This window comes from Amblyraja radiata, chromosome 30, assembly GCF_010909765.2.
Source record: "Amblyraja radiata isolate CabotCenter1 chromosome 30, sAmbRad1.1.pri, whole genome shotgun sequence".
NCBI classification, from domain to species: Eukaryota; Metazoa; Chordata; class Chondrichthyes; order Rajiformes; family Rajidae; genus Amblyraja; species Amblyraja radiata.
The window spans coordinates 3,831,617-3,851,943 of NC_045985.1; the positions used below are offsets into that span (position 1 = coordinate 3,831,617).

General features: G+C 47.0%; 1 long non-coding RNA gene across 1 annotated transcript; it reads right to left on the reverse strand.

The window, feature by feature from the left end:
- Window positions 1-11,877: 11,877 nt before the first annotated feature.
- LOC116989829 lies at window positions 11,878-20,255 on the reverse strand. Its single transcript, XR_004416333.1, has 4 exons — window positions 20,222-20,255; window positions 16,450-16,472; window positions 16,234-16,352; window positions 11,878-11,910 (listed from the first exon to the last, which is right to left on the reverse strand). It is a non-coding gene; the product is annotated as an uncharacterized LOC116989829 (long non-coding RNA).
- Window positions 20,256-20,327: the final 72 nt, after the last annotated feature.

Genomic DNA, 20,327 nt, shown 5'->3' on the forward strand with positions numbered 1-20,327 from the left:
AACAGCTGGGAAGAAACTGTCCCAGAATCTGGAGGTGTGCATCTTACTAGTGTCTTATACAGTTGTATCAAATCCTGTATTTCATACCCTCACGGACCCAGCAAATGTGCCAAACGCCTTCGTCACCGCCCTGCCCATCCCTGGTGCACTGTTCATGGAGCTGTGTGTCTGCATTCCAATGTCTCTACTCTGCTAAATATAACACAGGGTGTAACTTTTTAATGTGTCCAATCTGCCCGGGCCTGTTTACCAACTTGCATCATACTTATCCGAGTTAAATAAACCCGCTTTTAATCCGCCCATTGGCCAATTCATGAGAATCTTGATCCATCCCAGATTAATGGATTCACTTTCCACAATGTCACCATAGAAACGTAGAAACATAGAAAATGAGTGGAGTAGTAGGCCACTCAGCCCTTCCAGCCAGTACCGCCATTTAATAAGATCCTGGCTGATCATCCAAAACCAGGACCCTGTTCCTGCTTTCTCCCCATATCCTTTGATTCCGTTAACCCTAAGAGCTGTATCTAACTCTCTCTTGAATACATGCAGTGAATTAGCCTTTACTGGCTGCAGTGGCAGAGAATTCCACAGATTCACAACTCTCCGGGTGCAATGAGGCAACTGGATCATCCTAAATCATCCCCTCACCCTGAACACAGGACCCCCCCCCCCAGGATTGCATCCTCAGCCCCCTACTGTACTCCATGTACACACATGACTGTGTGGCCAGGTTCAGCTCCAACTCCATCATCAAGTTTGCTGATGACACTATGGTGGTGGGCCTGATTTCAGACATCGATGAGAAGGCCTACCGGGAGGAGGTGGCTGATCTGGCACCCTGGTGTCAGGCCAACAGCCTCCTCCTGAATGTCACTAATACTAAGGAGCTGATTGTGGACTTTAGAAGGGCACAACAACCGAGGACGTACACGCCACTGGGGATAAATGGAACTATTGTGGATATGGTGTGCAGCTTTAAATACCTGGGATCTCTGAGGATCCTTCGGTGCTTCTACTCTGGGGCTGTAGAAAGCATCTTGTCCGGCAACATCTCGATCTGGTTTGGGAACAGCTCCCCCCCCCCCCCCACCCCACCCCCTGCGAGGACATGAGTTCGCATTCCGAGTCTCTGGTGGAAATTTGACCTGACCCTGTCAGTCCTGCACATAAAAAAATACTGGCAGATAGTAGTTCAGCACTGCTCTCTGGTTGTGGAAGTATGGTTCAGTTGCCTGATAACAGCTGGGAAGAAATTGTCCCTGAATCTGGAGGTTTGGATCTTACTAGTGTCTTGTACAGTTGTATCAAATTCTGTATTTCATACCCTCACGGACCCAGCAAATGTGTCAAATGCCTTCGTCACCGCCCTGCCCATCCCTGGTGCACTGTTCATGGAGCTGTGTGTCTGCATTCCAATGTTTCTCTCCTCTGCTAAGAACAACTTTAATGTGTATGATCTGCCCTGGCCTGTTTTACCAACTTGCATCACTTTTATCCGAGTTAAATGAATCAGCCTTTTATCCGCCCATTTGCCCAGTTCATGAGAATCTTGTTCCATCCCAAATAAATGGATTCACTCTACAAAATGCCGCCATAGAAACGTAGAAACATTGAAACATAGAAAATAGACGCAGGAGTAGGCTATTCGGCCCTTCGAACGAACATCGCCATTTAATATGATCATCGCTGATCTTCCAAAATCAGTACCCTGATCCTGCTTTCTCCCCCATACCTCTACATTCCATTAACCCTAAGAGCTAAATCTAACTCTCTCTTGAATACACCAAGTGAATTGGCCTCAACTGCCTTCGGTGGCAGAGAATTCCACAGATTTTAATCTTTAAAATAATGGGCCCATAACAAATTCCCGGTTCCGAGTGGGAACCCGTTAAGGATCAGGCTCTGCCTGCCTCTCTGTAGAATGTGGGGAACGTTCCTTGTTTCACTCGTAGCCACAACACTCCCTCGCCGCTTCCTTGGGTACATTATGGCGGGTATTTGAGGCATGTAAGAGCATTTAAAAAAACATTTGGACGGGTGCATGGACGGAAAGATTAGGAGGGGGGGGGGGGGGCATGAGGCAAACGCTGCAAATGTGTAGAATGCACTGTTTCCATGCTCTATGTCTCTCTGTCTGTATCGGTGCTGCTTCATACTCTCGTTCATCGCTTTAAGATTTCATATCCTCCACAAATATTTCCCACTTCCCTCTATTTGGTTTCCAAATGTCCCCCTCCAATTCTCAGCGACTCTGTCTCCATTTCTGGGGCAAGGGCGGGCGACCAGTTTCCAATCCAAGCCCACGGACACCTTCGGCTACTTTGTCAACTCACAACTTCAGTTTCAGCATCGGAGATGGAGTGTTTCTTCCAAACTGGAGATCGTGCCTCAAAGAACCTCCTCGCATTCACACAATATCCTCACATCTCTCATAGGAAACTCCAAAGTGCTTTACTTACAAAATAATTTTGAAATGCAGCCACTATTTTGCAACGTTGGCAACCTTGTGATTGCTAATTGCACACAGGAATATTCAAAATCCGAGTTGAAAAGCAAGTTGTACGGTCCTATCATTTTGGGTATTATTTCCAACTTACAGTATTAGAAGCACCAAGGCACTTAATTCAGATGAAAAACATTGTTTGGTGAGATTCCTGTGCATGTTACATGTTGTGCAAATTTCCACATTCAGTGACGTGACATTAATATCTCCATTGAATTCATCTATTTAATCGAATGGAGTTAATGATACTGCAAGTATATTGCATTTGAAAGTTCCAATACCTTGACATTTTTATAACCCTGATCATCTGCCCCTGTTGCTTCCCTCCTTCTCCCTAATCCTCGAGGTCAGACTTTGAATGCTGCCCTCTGCCCTGACATAAGAAGCTCTGAGACTTGGTGTTGAAACAAAGAACTGCAAATGCGAGTTGATACCAAACATAGACACAAATGCTGGAGTAACTCCGCGGGTCAGGCAGCATCTCTGGAGGAAAGGGATGGGTTACGTTTCGGGTCAGGACCCTTCTTCGGACTAGTGGGGTGAGTGGGGTGGGGGTGATGGGCTGGAGGCGAGGAAAGTCCAAGATCAATCAGAGATGGACGCAACTTTAGTTCAGTCTAATTTATTGTCACGTGTACCGAGGGCTAGTGTATTGGTTGAGGAAAGATGCATGATACGTGGCTAACGTTCATTGCAAGGCAAGGCCAGTAAAATCCGATCATGGTTCGACCGAGGGTCACCAATGAGGAAGATTCACTGCTCCCTAGTTGTATAGGATGATTCAGTTGCCTGATAACCGCTGGGAAGAAACTGTCTGAAGAAGGGTCTCGACCCGAAACGTCACCTATTCCTTCGCTCCATTATTGCTGCCTCAACCGCTGAGTTTCTTCAGCAGATTTATCCACCTGCTGAATCTGGGAGAGTGCGTTTTCACACTTGTACATCATTTGCCTGAAGGGAGAGGGGAGAAGGGAAGAGGGCAAATGGCAAATGGTGCCTAGGTAGACCCATTGTCGGCGAGGGTAGGTGTGAGCTGAAGACTGGTGTATGAGAGGCAGGTACCGTGACGGGGATTAGAATGAAGCCGGAGGGAGGTCTGGGCCCATCCTGATCCCGGGCTGTGAACGGAGGTGCGGGCGGCGGGTTCCACTACCCAACAGGAGCAAGTCAGTAACACCCGAGACCTCGTTAGCGCCGGCCCTCTCCCTTCCTCACAGAGTGATAGAGTCACACTGCACGGAAACAGGCCTTTCGGCCCAACTTGCCCATGCCCACCAAGATGCCCCATCAGCACAAATCCCACCAGCTCGCGTTTGGCCCATGTCCCTCTATCCATTCCTATCCACGAACCTGTCCAAACGGTGTTTAAATGCTGTTCTAGTTCTGACCTCATCTACCTCCTCTAGTAGTTTGTTTCATACACCCACCGCCTTCGATGTGAAAAGTTACCCCTCGGATTTCTAGTAAATCATTCTCTTCCTAACTTAAACATAATTCATGTAGTTCTTGATTCCCCTAAATATCTGGGTATAAAGACCCCATCTAATTCCCTCATGATCGTATACACCTCTATCAGATTACCCCGCTGCCTCCTGCGCTCCAAGGAATAAAGTCCTACCCTGCCCAGCTTCTCCCTTTCGCTCGTGATCTTGAGTCCTGACAACATCCACGCGGAGCTTTTTTGCTCTCTTTCCAGCGATCTGTTCTGCCTTCGACTGCCGCAAGCGCTATTCAGGGCTGTTTAATATATAACTGATCCCTCCCTCGTGTGAGATTAGTTGGAAGCGGCCAGGACCAAATATCTTAGAGAAGAGCAAGATGGGTTACTCTCACGCAAACGCGTAGTACGGTCATGGGCAGATTAATGGGTGATTATAGGACCCCATTTAAGCCCCAAATTCCGCGTCGTGAAACAAACCACAGTGAGCGCGGAAATAAAACCAGAGGGAATGTAAATGTGGGAAGAGTGAAATAAACAGTGAACTGTGTCTCTCTGTGTCTCTCATTTCTCCGTTCCTCCTGTTTCTCTCTCTGTCTGCTCCTTGTCTGGATCCGAGATTCCTTGTCTCCATTTCTCTCTCTAGATTTACGAGGATGTTGCCACAACTAGAGCCACTGAGCTATAGGGAGAGGTTGAGTAGGCTGGGTCTCTATTCCATGGAGCGCAGGAGGATGAGGGGTGATCTTATAGAGGTGTATAAAATCATGAGAGGAATAGATCGGGTAGATGCACAGTCTCTTGCCCACAGTAGGTGAATCGAGGAGCAGAGGACAAAGGTTTAAGGAGAAGGGGGAATCTATCTAACACATGACGGGGGGGGGGGGGGGGGGGGGGGGGGGGGGCTCCAGGGTGAAGAACAGGCAGAAGAAGAATAAAATACAACGTTTATTCTCATGTGTACGAGGTACAGTGAGCCCAAGAGTGAGAGAGAGAAAGAGAGAGACAGATGGAGATGGGACAGAGGGGCAACGGGACCTTTGTGATCAGAGCACCCTTTCCCTTCGCTGCTCTCGAGAGAATCAGCGAGGAGAGATGAGCAGTCTCTCTCCCGTGCCCTTACCCCACGGGACTGACCAGTTTAGCCCCACGATGCACCCACATTCACAGCGATGACTACGGGTCACTGGTCACACGACTGTCCACTGACACCCTCTCTGTCCAGTGCACTGGCAGGGACACTCCTTCTGAACAAATCCTCCAGTTTGATGACCTGGAAAAGATCATCCACACATTCATCTCCTCCCGCCTAGATTACTGTAACTCCCTTTACACTGGCATCAGCCATCTTCCCTGTCCCGCCTGCAACTTGTCCAAAACGCCGCAGCGAGACTACTGACGGGCACCCGAAAAATCAGTCTGAAGAAGGGTTTCGGCCCAAAACGTTACCTATTTCCTTCGCTCCATAGATGATGCTGCACCCGCTGAGTTTCTCCAGCATTTATGTGTACCTTCGATTTCCCAGCATTTGCAGTTCCTTCTTGAACACCCGAAAAAAAGACCACATCACCCCGACCCTGGCCTCTCTCCACTGGCTCCCTGTGCGGTTCCGAATACATCTCCTCTATGTCTACAAAGCCCTCAATGGGCTTGCCCCCACCTACATAAAAAGTCTTCTCACCCACCACTCCACCTCCAGGCACCTCAGATCGGCCGATTTTTGGGGTTGCTGAAAATCCCGCGGTCTAGGCACAAGCTCAGGGGCGACCGACCGCGCCTTTGCGGTTGCAGCTCCTAGACTGTGGAACAGCATCCCTCTTCCCATCAGAACTGCCCCCTCCATCGACTCGTTTAAGTCAAGACTAAAGACTTATCTATACTCCCAAGCCTTTCCTGACGTCCTCTGAGTGAGGGCTACATGTATATATGTATGTAGTTTGTTTTGTTGTGCTATTCTTATAACAAATGTAAATCACTTTGGCCAACGAGAGTTGTTTTTTAAATGTGCTATATAAATAAATGTGACTTGACTTGACTTGACTTGAACAGTGCACTGGCACAGGTATGGTCTGCTACTTTATTTGTCACCTGTACCGAGGTACAGGGAAATTCATTGTGGGATACCGTTTAGTACAAGTATCACGATACATAAGCACTTAGATACATATTAGATAAACATTGTAGATACAGTGTTGGTGTACAGCAGTAGTACAGTGAGACAGAATATAACGTTGTCAGTTTGGCGCCATGTTCAAGTCCCAGTTGTTGTAAGTGCAGGGATCTTGATCTGACCGTGAAGGCCCGTTGTCCTGTCGGCGTTGCAGGCTCGGCCTGGCCAAGCGTAGCCGTGGTGTCCTCCACCGCTGCTCCACCGCGTCTGGTCCACGTGCTCGGCCTCTTGGAGCGGCGCCACGTCCAGCAGAGCCCCAGGCAGCTGCAGGGCCTCCAGCGGCCCACTCCCCCGTCGTGGCCGTGCATTCACTCCCGCAGCCGGTCTGCTCACCGGCCCTCCAGCTGGTTTCCCGTGGGGCCCCGATACGTGGCGGGCGAGCCGGACAGGTTGGGGGAGTGGGCAGATACATGGCATAAGCAGTTTAATGTGGATAAATCTGAGGTTATCCACTTTAGTGGCAAGAACAGGGAGGCAGATTATTATCTGGATGGTGTCAAGTTAGGGGGTTTATTCATCATCTATGAAAATAAGCATGCAGGTACAGTAGGCAGTGAAGAAAGCGAATGGCATGTTGGGCTTCATAACAAGAGGAGTTGAGTATAGGAGAAAAGAGGTCCTTCTGCAGTTGTACAGGGCCCTAGTGAGACCACACCCGGATATTGTGTGCAGTTTTGGTCCCCTAATTTGAGGAAGGACATTCTTGCAGAAGTTGTGCCCACACTACAGTAACACCGAATCGGTGAAGAAATCCAGGCAGATGGGACAGACTACCTCCTCGGTCAAACTCTCGAACCTGTCTTTCGCAGCCATTTTATCTCCACTTCCTGGTTCAAAATGTTTTCACTGACGTGGAGCTGCTGAATATGGGCGGTCACATGGACCGTCACGGCGGCGCCGCGGTAGAGTTGCTGCCTTACAGCGAATGCAGCGATGGAGACACGGGTTCGAGCCTGACGACGGGTGCTGTCTGTACGGAGTTTGAACGTTCTCCCCATGATCTGCGTGAGATTTCTCCGAGATCTTCAGTTCTTCAGAGGCTTAGTATATGTGTGTGTGTGAGAGAGAGAGACAGGGGATGCAGAGAGAGAGAGGGGGGCAGAGAGAGAGATAGAGAGAGAGACAAAGAGAGACTCCGTTCTAAATGTCTTACTTCTTATTCTTAAACTGTGGCCCCTGGCCAGAGACATGTTTCCTGCCTCTAGTGTGTCCAAACCCTTAACAATCGTATATGTTTCAATGAGATCCTCTCTCATCCTTCTAAACTCCAGAGTGTACAAGCCCAGCTGCTCCATTCTCTCAGCATATGACAGTCCCGCCATCCCGGGAATTAACATTGTAAACCTACGCTGCACTCCCTCAATAGCAAGAATGTCCTTCCTCAAATTAAGGAACCAAAACCGCATACAAGACTCCAGGTGTGGTCTCACTAGGGCTCTGCACAACTATAGAAGGACCTCTTTGCTCCTAAATTCAACTCCTCTTGTTATAAAGGATGATTCCGTTGCCTGAACTACAGGGAGAGGTTAGGCAGGCTAGGACTTTGTTCCTTGGAGTGCAGGAGGCTGAGAGGTGATCTGATGGAGGTGTATAACATTTTGAGGGGGGATTGGGTGAATGCACAGTCTTTTACTCAAGGTCGGGAAATCAAAAAGCAGAGAACGCAGGTTGAAGGTGCGAGGGGCAAGATTTAATAGAAAGCTGAGGAGCAGCTTCTTTACACAGAGGGTGGTGGGTATGGAACGAGCTGCCAGCGCATCCTTCTAAATTCCAGTGAATACAAGCCTAGTCGATCCATTCTTTCATCATATGTCAATAGACAATAGACAATAGGTGGGACCTTATCAAATGATTTATGAAACTCCAAGTACACTACATCCACTGGCTCTCCCTTGTCCATTTTCCCAGTTACATCTTCAAAAAATTCCAGAAGATTAGTCAAGCATGATTGCCCCTTCGTAAAGCCATGCTGACTCGGACCGATCCTGTTACTGCTATCCAAATGTGCCGCTATTTCATCTTTTATAATTGACTCCAGCATCATCCCCGCCACCGATGTCAGGCTAACTGGTCTATAATTCCCCGTTTTCTCTGTCCCGCCTTTCTAATAATAATAATAATAATAATATATTTTATTGTCATTGCACGTCAGTGCAACGAGATTTAGTGTGCAGCTCCACTGATGTACAAGAAAGGTAAATAAATACAATACATAAATAAGCAAGCTGAATTGATTGACGTGACCATCTGAGGGAGACTGTCCAAAGGGGGTGGGTGGGGGGGCACTCATTAGGGCCGGTTCAGAGCCGCTATAGCTCTTGGGATAAAACTGTTCCTGAGTCTGAAGGTTCGGACGTAGAAGGCCTTGTAACGTCTGCCGGAGGGAAGTAGTTGAAACAGACCGTGGCAGGGGTGTGATGAGTCCTTATGGATGCTGGGGGCCTTCCTGAGGCACCGCGTGTGGTAGATGCCCTCCAAGGCTGGTAGCTCTGTCCCGATGATCCGCTGCGCTCTGTGGACGACGCGCTGAAGAGCTCTCCTCTCCGCCTCCGTGCCGCTGAGATACCACACAGAGATGCCATACGTTAGTATGCTCTCTGTGGTGCAGCGGTAGAACGTTGTCAGCAGCTGTTGGGGCAGACCAGTCTTTTTTAATGTCCTCAGGAAGAACAGTCGTTGCTGTGCCTTCTTGACCAGCGCGGTGGTGTTTGTGGACCATGTGAGGTCTTCTGAAATGTGAGTGCCCAGAAACTTAAAGCTGGACATTCTCTCCACACTTTCCCCGTAAATGGAGATTGGGGCGTATTCTCCAGAATGGGACCTCCTAAAAAATGGGATTACATTAGCTACACTCCAATCCACAGGAACTGATCCTGAGTCTATTGGGAAATTATCACCAAAGCATCCACGATTTCTAGAGCCACTTCCTTAAGTACCCTGGGATGCAGACCATCAGGCCTTGGGGATTTATCAGCCTTCAGTCCCATCAGTCTATCCAACCATTTCCTGCCTAATGTGGATTTCCTTCAGTTCCTCCGTCACCCCAGATCCTCTGGCCACTGGTACATCAGGAAGTTTGTTTGTGTCCCCCTGACCCGCTGTGTTACTCCAGCTTTTTGTGTCTATCTTCATCATCCTCTTGTCCCGCCGCTCCTACCTACACCCCCTCCCCGCTTTCCCCCCCATAACCTCACATCCCCTCCCCCCCTTCCCCCTTCCTCTCCCCCAGCACCTCCCCTCCCCCTCCTCTCCTCTTACTGCATCTCCCTCCCCCCTGCATCTCTCCGCCCCTACGCCCCCTTACCATAATCCCCCCTCCCTCGCCTGCACCCCCCGCACTAATGCATCACGTTCTCTCCTCCTGCCCAGCGCGCCGCTTGACTCGGGGGTGATTCGGTACCGCGTGGGGTCGGCGACGTTGAGCAGAGGGAACCGGGACCGGGTCACCGCCAGGGATGCGGCGTTCTATCTGGAAGGCGAAAGTTCTGCTGCGGCTAATGGCAGGTACACAGAGAGAGAGAGAGAGGCCACTCGGCCCGCGCTTTGCTGCTGCCTCACAGCGCCAGGGACCCGGGTTTAGATCCTGACTCCGGGCGCTGTCTGTACGGAGTTGGTACGGCTTCCACCGGGTGACATTTCGGGTCTGAAGAAGCGTCTCGACCCGAAACGTCACCCATTCCTTCCCTCCAGAGATGCTGCCTGTCCCGCTGAGTTACTCCAGCTTCTTGTGTCTATCTCAGTTTTGTAGGTTAATTGCCTTCTGTAAATTGGGTGACGTTTCAGTTCACGACCCATCTTCAGACTGGTTAGAGAAGGTTCTCTAACTAGTCCCGAACTAGTTGTGAATCTGTGGAATTCTCTGCCACAGAAGGCAGTGGAGGCCAATTCACTGGATGGTTTCAAGAAAGAGTTAGATTTAGCTTTTAGGGTTAACGGAATCAAGGGATATGGGGAAAAGCAGGAATGGGGTACTAATTTTGGACGATCACCCATGATCATATTGAAGGGTCGAATGGCCTACTCCTGCGCCTATTTTTCTATATTTTCTCTGTGATACCCCATGGACTTTTCCAAAGAGGAGTTCTCCTTAGCGTTTAAGAAAGAACTGCAGATGCTGGTAAAATAGGTCGACACAAAATGCTGGAGAAACTCAGCGGGTGAGGCAGCATCTGTAGACAATAGACAGTAGGTGCAGGAGTAGGCCATTCGGCCCTTCGAGCCAGCACCGCCCTGGCCACACTCTCATCTCGCTGCTACCACCGGGAAGAAGTTACAGGAAGCCTGAAAACTGCATCGGCCATACATCTATTAAACACTCCAACCTCCAAATACACTTCAAACTATTTAAACTTGGGGGAATTATCTGTTGACTTTGCACTACCATTTTCTATTTATTTATGTGTGTTTGTTTTTATATACACTGATGTTGTTTGTGTGTATCCTGGGTTTTACAGAGCCGTGTGCTGCTGCAAGCAAGTATTTCATTGTTTTGTTTCGGGGCATATGGCAATAAATCACTCTTGACTCTAACATTTAGTTTAGAGAAACAGGCCCTTCGGCCCACCGAGTCCGTGCCGACCAGCGATCCCCGCACATTAACACTATCCTACACACACTAGGGACAATTTACATTTACACCAAGGCCACTTAAACTACAAACCTGTACGTCTTTGGCGAGTGGGAGGAAAACCGAAGATCTCGGAGAAAACCCACGCAGGTCACGGGGAGAACGTACAAGCTCCGTACAGACAGCACCTGTAGTCGGGATCGAACCCGGGTCTCTGGCGCTGTGAGGTAGCAACTCTACCGCTGTCCCACCTTGCACCGACTGTTGTATTACAACCGCCCTTTAAATCATTAAATGATGTTAATGTCGTGGGCAGCTCGAAGCACCCACTCATTGGCTGTCAAAGCAAAGTTTACAACAATTTCCTCCCCCCTTGGGCTTGACCCCATTCTTCCAAACATCCGTTCCGAATAAAATGGATCTGTTGTGTGGAGAGCAAATGCTGCAAACAGGCTATAAATTCACAGAGTCGGCGGACTTTAGGACCCGGGGGAGCCCGGAGCTCAGGACCCGCCGCCCGCGGCTGCTGCTGAACCCGCGGGAAGGGAGATTGTTTCAACTTTATATTTTCACAAAAGTAATTTCTGATCCGTTGCCGGACGCGGTTAACGCGTTAAAATGAACGGATCGACAGACAGACAGACAGCTCTGATTTCAGTTGCTGTTTATTTCACTCTTCCCACATTTACATTTTTTTTTACACACCCGGAGCGGAACCGGAGCAGATTCTCAGCCACTCGTTTACACCACAAGTCCTGAAGAGAGGATAAAGTTTCTCCGTGAATTTATTCCCAGTGAAGGTGTGGAGATGGGACTTGGTGTCCGCGTCGTAAAATGAAACTGTCCCGGACTCGTAACTGAGGTAAACTCCCACCCTCCCGGGGATGGTACGGGCGGGGAGAGGGGATGGAGGGGAGGTGAATGCATCAAACCCGTCACCCTGCCGCCCGATGCTCCAGACTCCAGTCTTCGGTACAGTGTGATCGGTCTCTTCCTCTCCACAGACTCTGTGTCGACTCCCAGACACCAGTGCCGATTCCCCGCCACCTCCACCTCCCAGTAATGTCTCCCCGATGTGAATCCCTCCAATCCCAGCACACACGGCCAGCCTGTAAACCTCTTCCCGGTGTCAGGGAGACTCCTCCCGGTCTCGGTCCATCTCACCCTCTTCCGATCCTCAGACACCTCGAGTAGCGCATGCGCTGTTTCCACATCCAGGGTGACGGAGACTGGGGGGAGAAGCAGAGAATCAGAGAGTCCCCGGGGGTCGGGGGGAGACTCGAGCACAGGCGGGCGGACATCTGTCACAGTGTTTTTAGCCAGGGATGGAGAGGGGGATTTCGTGAGGCGGGGAAGGTGGACGGGGAGGACGAGTGACAATAGGCAATAGACAATAGGTGCAGGAGTAGGTCATTGGGCCCTTCGAGCCAGCACCGCCATTCAATGTGATCATGGCTGATCATCCCCAACCAGTACCCCGTTCCTGCCTTCTCCACATATCCCCTGACAGCACAGATTCACAACTCTCTTGGTGAAAAAGTGTTTCCTCAACCCCGTTCTAAATTATGGCCCCAGGTTCTGGACTCCTCCAACATCATGAACATGTTTCCTGCCTCTAGCGTGTCCAATCCCTTAATAATCTTATATGTTTCAATAAGATCCCCAGCTGCTCCATTCTCTCAGCATATGACAGTCCTGCCATCCCGGGAATTAACCAGGTGAACCTACGCTGCACTCCCTCAATAGCAAGAATGTCGTTTCTCCAATTTGGAGACCAAAACTGCGCACAATACTCCAGTTGTGGTCTCACTAGGGCCCTGTACAACTGCAGAAGGTCCTCTTTGCTCCTATACTCAACTCCTCTTGTTATGAAGGCCAACATGCCATTCACTTTCTTCACTGCCTGCTGTACCTGCTTACTTTCAGTGACAGATGAACAAGGACCTCTAGATCTCTTTGTACTCCCCCCTTTCCCAACTTGACACCATTCAGATAATAATCTGCCTTCCGGTTTGTGCCACCAAAGGGGTTAACATCACATTTATCCACATTAAACTGCATCTGCCATGCATCTGCCCACTCACCCAACCTGTCCAAGTCACCCTGCATCCACAAAGCATCCCCTCACAGTTCACACTGCCACCCAGCTTTGTGTCATCTGCAAATTTGCTAATGTTACTTTGAATCCCTTCATCTAAATCATTGACGTATATTGTAAATATCTGCGGTCCCAGCACCGAGCATTGCAGTACCCCACTAGTCACTACCTGCCATTCTGAAAGGGAAGGTTAATCCCTACTCTTTGTTTCCTGTCTGCCAACCACTTCTCTATCCATGTTAGCACTCTACACCCAATACCATGTGCTCTAATTTTGCCCACTAATCCCCTGTGTGGGACCTCATCAAATAGTTTCTGAAGTCCAGGTACACTACATCCACTGTGTCTCCCTTGTCCATTTTCCCAGTTACATCCTCAAAAAATTCCAGAAGATTAGTCAAGCATGACTTCCCCCTCGTAAATCCATGCTGACTCGGACCGATCCTGTCACTACTATCCAGATGTGCGGCTATTTCATCTTTTATAGTTCTTCAGAAAACCATTCTTCAGGCAGATATTCAAATATCTTGCCAGTAGATGGCGAGGAAGAGGCAGATTGGAAGATGAGGAGTCGGATGTGAGTGGTAATTAGAGGTGGTTAAAGAGGATGTAGAGATGTGGGGTGGAGTTGCCGTGATCATACTGAACGGGAGTGGACTGGACGGGCGAGGCAATCTGCTACTGTTTACTTGCTTTCTTTAGTGGAGGGTGGATTTGATGTGTCTGTACAACCAAGAACACTCTGATCTCATGGTGAAGCAATATATGAACTTCACTGAGGGACTTGACAATGTTTTACATGTGAGGCTGGTCCATAAAACTAAGGCAGGTGGGATCCAAGATGAGTTGGTAAAATGGACCCACAATTGACTTGGTGGTTGGAGGTAGAAGGTAGCGGTAGAAGGATGATTTTGCTGCCTGGAGGTCTGCGACTGGTGGTGTGCAGCAGAGATCGGTGCTGCAACCTTTGCTGTTTATTTTATGTTTTCATGGCTTGGATGTGAATGTATGAGGTGTCACTACAAAGTTTGTGGAAAACGGGTAATGTTGTGGATAACAAGTAAATCTGTCAAAGTCTGCAGCAGGATAGAAACATAGAAACATAGAAAATAGGTGCAGGAGTAGGCCATTCGGCCCTTCCAGCCTGCACCGCCATTCAATATGATCATGGCTGATCATCCAACTCAGTATCCTGTACCTGCCTTCTCTCCATACCCCCTGATCCCTTTAGCCACAAGGGCCACATCTAACTCCCTCTTAAATATAGCCAATGAACTGGCCTCAACTACCTTCTGCGGGAGAGAATTCCACAGATTCACCACTCTCTGTGTGAAAAACGTTTTCCTCATCTCGGTCCTAAAAGATTTCCCCTTTATCCTTAAACTGTGACCCCTTGTTCTGGATCATTGAAACCTTATTGTCATGCAGGTATATCAATACTGAAGGATGCAATTTTCTTCACACAAAGAGTTGTTAATACCAGGAATATTTTGCCAGAGGAGGTGATGGAATTAGATGTAATCACTACATCTAAGAGGCATTGCGATTTAGCAAACGAGGTGTAGAATAATACGGTTCTAATGTTGTTAAATGGGATTTGTGTGGCTGTGGAAAAAGGTGGACAAGCATGTGATGGGCCGAAGGGCCTGACTCTGCAATGTACAACCATGGTTCTCTGGCTCCAAGAGCACTGAATGACTGATTATCCACAGCCATCGGTGCTGGGAATTCCAAAGGTTGCCCAGTCTCTGCGTGCAGTAATGTCTCCTTGTCTCTGTCCTAAATGGTCCAGCCCACATTCTGAGAGGATGTCCGCTGGTTCCAGACCCTTCAGACAGGGGAAACATCCTCCCTGCATCCAGCCCACTGAGCCCTGTAGGAACTTTGTGTTTCCCAGAGATCTCCTCAAATACACCTGAACTCTCGAGTACACAGGCCTAGTCTACTCACTCTCACCCCACACAGCAAACTCATTGTCCCAGGAACAAGTATTGTTAATCTTTGCTGCATTTCCTCAGTGTCAAGTCTGTCAATTTATCGGTACACAGGAGCATAGGAACACAAGAAAACAGGAGCAGGATTAGGATCCGCTCCTCAGGCTTGCCCCTCCATTCAATGTGATCATGGCTGATCTAAGCTGGCACCAATTCCTCTTCTGTGTGAGTTTCCCATAATCTTAATTTTTCCATCTATCAAATATGTATTTGTAGCCAAGTTGCACATATCCAATAACTCAGCGTTTCACCACCATCTTGGGCACAACATCCCAGATATTCACTGCCCTCTGAGAGATGCAACTTCTACACACCGCATGAGAGGCCACTCTGGAAGGTTGGATCTCATGGAATCCGGGGTGAACTAGCCGATGGAATACAACATTTACCTGAAGGTCGCAGACAGAGGATGTTGGTAGAGGGTTGTTTTTCAGAGTGGAGACAGAGACCACTGTTGTTTCTTATTTATATACACGATTGGGTGTGTATGTAGGTTGCACGGTTAGTCAGTTTGCAGATGGAACTAAAATTGGTGACATTGTGGAGAGTGAAGAAAGTTATCTGAGAGTAAATGTGATCCCTGTGAACTGGGCCAATGGGCTCAGGAAAGGCAGGTGGGATTTATTCATGTGAAGGTGAGGTGATGCACTTTGCTGAGACAAACCAGGGCAGGACATACACAGTAAAAGGGGAACTTTATAGAACTGAGAGATCTCGGGCTGCAGGTACACAGTGCCATGGAAGATGCAACAGTGACAGGCAGGGTGGTGAAGAATGTGTTTGTCACTCATGCTTTATAGGTCAGGATATTAATTACAGCATTTGACACAATGAGGTTGATTGTATATTGGAGAGGGTGGTAAAAGATTTAAAATAATTTCATCAGGTCTGTAGGGCTGGGTTATAAGGAGACTTGGGCAGGCAGGGACATTTGTCTTTGGAGCCCATCAGAATGCTTGTATAGGCCTTGTATGAGATCTATATAAGGTGCACAGATAAGGTGAATAGCCACAGTATTTTACACAAGGTAGGAGAGTCTAAACTCAGAGTACATCAGTGTAAGGTGAGAGTGGAAACAGTAAAATGGTTCAGTTTTTTCAGTCAATGTGTAGTGTATGTATGGAACGAACTGACAGAGGAAGTGGACAAGGCAGCTACAATGACGACATTTTACAGACAGTTGGGTAGAGACGTGAATAAGAAAGACTTGGAAGAATATGAGTCAGACTCAGGCAAGTGGGACTAGCTTGGTTGGGCAACTTGGTTGGCAGGGTCATGTTGAGTCAAAGAGCCTGTTTCTGTGCAACATCACACTCTGTCTGTGATGCTTTTCTGCAGCTGTGTTTGGTGGAAGATCAAATCTTCAATTTCCCTTCAGTCCAAAATATCATTAATGTTTGCATCTACGCATAACTTAAAGATGTCAGAAACAAGAACAATGGAAAAGGTATAAGCTTTACCTTGCTTGATGGCATCAGGTGTTTCTGCCAATACCGTGTTGTACAAAAAAGGATGATCAAATTTTTCAATCAGCAAGTTATCATCTACCACCGACACTGGTTTATCTTCATCACGAACCCTGCAAATATTTAACAGCTGGTTATAAACTGAACAGTATAAATATATTGGGCTATTCAACAAAAACTTACAATGTTTCCATCAAGAGCATGTCCTACCTTTGCTTGCGACCAGCTTCCTCCTGAAAGAAATAAAACACAAATCTCAATTGACTGAAATGGACCGTCCTCATCCCGACAGCGGGAATTTCACCAAATTCCTACAACATTCTGATAATTCCCATTTCCCAACTCTTATCACCACTGTCATGCAGCCAGAAAGCGGATATTGCCGCAGAGATGTAGAACGATGGGGGAAAGCACATGGAATGTTCATGAGAATGACGCCATAACTCAGAGGATGGAACTCAATGCAAAGATAGACACAAAAAGCTGGAGTAACTCAGCGGGACAGGCAGCATCTCTTGAGAGAAGGAAGGGGTGACGTTTTGGGTCAAGACTCTTCTTCAGACTTCGGATCTCGACCCGAAATGTCACCCATTCTTTGTCTCCAGAGATGCTGCCTGTTCCGCTGAGTTACTCCAGCTTTTTGTGTCTATCTTTGGTTTAAACCAGCACCTGCAGTTCCTTCTTACACAGAACTCCATGCAAAGACTGGGCAGGTCGTGGGATTTTTTCTGGAGAACATGTCAGGAATTATGAGATAGGATTTAAGATTATCAGTGGATTTAAATGGGTGGGGGTGAAATAATATCTCTACTTGTGGGTAGACCAAAAATCAAAGCTGAAATATAGCATGTTATTCAACAAATACTGAAAGGAATGCAGTCATGAGAACATGGACCTCACTTGCATTGGAGGGACTGAAGCCAACAGCAGAGATAAATGTAAGTGCAGGCGGGATAAACACATTAGGGCTCCTGGAATTTGGGGTATTGTTACCGGGTGTGGAGAGTAGATGGGAGGGATGATGAGTGGAGCAGAAAACATGACTAGGTAGGATGGGCTGAATGAGAGAAGGAGAGAAATTGGGGAGAACGTCGGGTCCAGTGATCACAATACCATGAGTTTCAATATAATTATGGAGAGGGTCATAACTGGACCTAGGGTTGAGATTTTTGATTGGAGAAAGGCTAACTTTGATGAGATGCGAAATGATTTAAAAGGAGTGAATAGGGACATTTTGTTTTATAGGAAGGATGTAGAAGAGAAATGGAGGACATTTAAAGGGGAAATTTTAAGAGTACAGAATCTTTATGTCCCTGTTCGGTTGAAAGGAAATAGTAAAAATTGGAAAGAGCCCTGGTTTTCAAGGGAAACTGGACACTTGGTTCAGAAAAAGAGAGAGATCTACAATAATTACAGGCAGCATGAAGTAAATGAGGTGCTTGAGGAGTATAAAGAATGTAAAAAGAATCTTAAGAAAGAAATTAGAAAAGCTAAAAGAAGATATGAAGTTGCTTTGGCAAGTAAGGTGAAAGTAAATCCAAAGGGTTTCTACAGCTATATTAATAGCAAAAGGATAACGAGGGATAAAATTGATCCATTAGAGAGACAGAGTGGACAGCTATCTGCAGAGCCAAAAGAGATGGGGGAGATATTGAACAATTTCTTTTCTTCGGTATTCACCAAGGAGAATGATATTGATTTATGTGAGGTAAGGGAAACAAGTAGAGTAGCTATGGATATTATGAGATTCAAAGAAAAAGAAGTATTGACACTTTTGAAAAATATAAATGTGGATAAGTCTCCAGGTCCTGACAAGATATTCCCTAGGACATTGAGGGAAGTTAGCGTAGAAATAGCAGGGGCTATGACAGAAATATTTCAAATGTCATTAGAAACGGAAATAGTGCCGGAGGATTGGCGTACTGCGCATGTTGTTCCATTGTTTAAAAAGGGTTCTAAGAGTAAACCTAGCAATTATAGACCGGTTAGTTTGACTTCAGTGGTGGGCAAATTAATGGAAAAGATACATAGAGATAATATACATAAGCATCTGGATAAACAGGGTCTGATTAGGAACAGTCAACATGGATTTGTGCCTGGAAGGTCATGTTTGACTAATCTTCTGGAATTTATTGCAGGGGTTACTATGGAAATTGATGAGGGTAAAGCAGTGGATGTTATCTATATGGACTTTAGTAAGGCCTTTGACAAGGTTCCTCATGGAAGGTTGGTTAAGAAGGTTCAACTGTTGGGTATAAATGCAGGAGTAGCAAGATGGATTCAACAGTGGCTGAATGGGAGATGCCAGAGAGTAATGGTGGATGGCTGTTTGTCAGGTTGGAAGCAGGTGACTAGTGGCGTGCCTCAGGGATCTGTGTTGGGTCCACTGTTGTTTGTCATGTATATCAATGATCTGGATGAAGGTGTGGTAAATTGGATTAGTAAGTATGCAGATGATACTAAGATAGGTGGTGTTGTGGATAATGAAGTAGATTTCCAAAGTCTACAGAGAGATTTAGGCCTTTTGGAAGAATGGGCTGAAAGATGGCAGATGGAGTTTAATGCTGATAAGTGTGAGGTGCTACATCTTGGCAGGACAAATCAAAATAGGACGTACATGGTAAATGGTAGCGAATTGTGGAATGCAGTTGAACAGAGGGATCTAGGAATAACTGTGCATAGTTCCCTGAAGGTGGAATCTCATATAGATAGGGTGGTAAAGAAAGCTTTTGGTATGCTAGCCTTTATAAATCAGAGCATTGAGTATAGACGTTGGGATGTAATGTTAAATTTGTACAAGGCATTGGTGAGACCAATTCTGGAGTATGGTGTACAATTTTGGTTGCCCAGTTATAGGAAGGATGTCAACAAAATAGAGAGAATACAGAGGAGATTTACTAGAATGTTGCCTGGGTTTCAGCAACTAAGTTACAGAGAAAGGTTGAATAAGTTAGGTCTTTATTCTCTGGAGCGCAGAAGGTTAAGGGCGGACTTGATATAGGTCTTTAAAATGATGAGAGGGATAGACAGAGTTGACGTAGACAAACTTTTCCCATTGAGAGTAGGGAAGATTCAAACAAGAGGACATGACTTCAGAATTAAGGGACAGAAGTTTATGGGTAGCATGAGGGGGAACTTCTTTACTCCGAGAGTGGAAGCTGTGTGGAATGAGCTTCCAGTGGAAGTGGTGGAGGCAGGTTCGATTTTATCATTTAAAAATAAATTGGGTAGGTATATGGATGAGAAAGGAATGGAGGGTTATGGTCTGAGTGCAGGCAAATGGGACTAGGGGAAAAATAATAGTTCGGCACGGACTTGTAGGGCCGAGATGGCCTGTTTCCATGGTGTAATTGTTATATGGTTATATGAATGGCCTGTCTATGATGTAGAACGTGATTTCATTCTATGGTGAAACAAGGTGGACAAAACAAACAGAGCAAATTCCCCCAAGGTGACCACCCACTGCTGATGGGAACCGGATATAGATGATCAATCTGATGTGTGTGCGCCATGTTCTAGATTTCAATGTTAAACAATGTGGTCATGGCTGATCTAGCCCAGGACTGAACTCCTCCTCTTTGCCCCATTCCCTTCGATTACAATCCCCCGAATTTTCAAAAATGTATCTTCCTCTGGTATAAATACGTCTAACATGTTAAACCTCTCAGAGTCTCTAGGTTGGAGACCCCAGATATTCACTGCCCTCTGTCCATTCGTGGTCCTTGGGATCAGATATAGGATCACCTGTCGTTGTACTAAACGCTACAGAACACAAACACCTCTCTACATTCCGGTCAGGCAGTCCTGAGATCCCATAGATTATACGGGAGGCCAATTAGTTTGGGAACAACAACAGCTGAAACAGATCAAACATTTACCTAGTTCTGAATTACTGATAAATGCTGCATTTATTTCTGAAATGTCACCCACCATTTTGTGACTGTATATTTTCACTTCACCAAACTGTAGTGTAACCCCTCACCTTCAGAAACACCACACTATCTTTTTGATCCATCTGTTGCTGCAACTTTAAGAGTTCCTCCTGAATGGAATTTAAATTCTCTTGAATCTCTCCAAGATTTTTCTCC